Source organism: Schistocerca nitens, chromosome 6, assembly GCF_023898315.1.
Source record: "Schistocerca nitens isolate TAMUIC-IGC-003100 chromosome 6, iqSchNite1.1, whole genome shotgun sequence".
NCBI lineage: Eukaryota > Metazoa > Arthropoda > Insecta > Orthoptera > Acrididae > Schistocerca > Schistocerca nitens.
In genome coordinates, this window is record NC_064619.1 from 442,047,260 (window position 1) to 442,048,316 (window position 1,057).

At 46.7% G+C, this 1,057-nt stretch overlaps 1 pseudogene; it reads left to right on the forward strand.

Moving 5' to 3' along the window:
• The first annotated feature begins 422 nt into the window (after window positions 1-422).
• Window positions 423-540, forward strand: LOC126191785 (5S ribosomal RNA; annotated as a pseudogene).
• Window positions 541-1,057: the final 517 nt, after the last annotated feature.

Here is a 1,057-nt window from a genome sequence, read left to right on the forward strand (position 1 = left end):
TATGAGAACCGTGCTGTTCTTGGCTTTGTATAGCATATATTTTTATACACTCATACCTAGCTACCTCCGAAAATAATTACTGCTATTTAGTGGCAGCCGCAGCAGCAACAGTAGCTGTACAAGTACTGCCAATGTTAACTTCAATAGTTCATGGTATTCAAATGTGTGTGAAATCTTATGGGACTTAACTGCAAAGGTCACCAGTCCCTAAGCTTACACACTACTTAACCTAAATTATCCTAAGGACAAACACACACATCCATGCCCTAGGGAGGACTCGAACCTCCGCCGGGACCAGCCGCACAGTCCATGACTGTAGCGCCTTAGACAGTTCGTGGTATTATTTACTCATATTGTCACTATAGGTACTCAAATCATTTTAATACTCTTCACGGTGTTAAAATTGTTATTTCTTAGGTAACTATAATGGCCTTGCCGCAGTGGTAACACTGGTTCCCGTCAGATCACCGAAGTTAAGCGCTGTCGGGCTGGGCTAGCACTTGGATGGGTGACCATCCGGTCTGCCGAGCGCTGTTGGCAAGCGGGGTGCACTCAGCCCTTGTGAGGCAAACTAAGGAGCTTCTTCATTGAGAAGTAGCGGCTCCGGTCTCGTAAACTGACATACGGTCGGGAGAGTGGTTTGTTGACCTCATGCCCCTCCATATCCGCATCCAGTGACGCTTGTAGGCTGAGGGTGACATGGCGGCCTGTCAGTACCGTTGGGCCTTCCTGGCTTGTTCGGACGTAAGGTAACTATGATGTAAAAAAAGCACTGTGTTTGTGAAACCTAGGTGCCTGAAGGACCTCATCAGATCATTTAATGTCTTTCGTAACGGCTGTAGCCGCCGATACATGTCCGAAGGAACATTCCATTGCACTCCTGAACAACAAAAGCACTGCAGAAGCGTACAAATCACTAACGGGTATAAATACGTTTTAAGAGAGTCCCGATCCACACCACATATTCGAATATTAGAAGAACTTAAACTACACTACTGGCATTCACACAAGGTTGGCGCCGGTGCTGGATCTCAAAGGCCTCGTATCACTAGCAGTC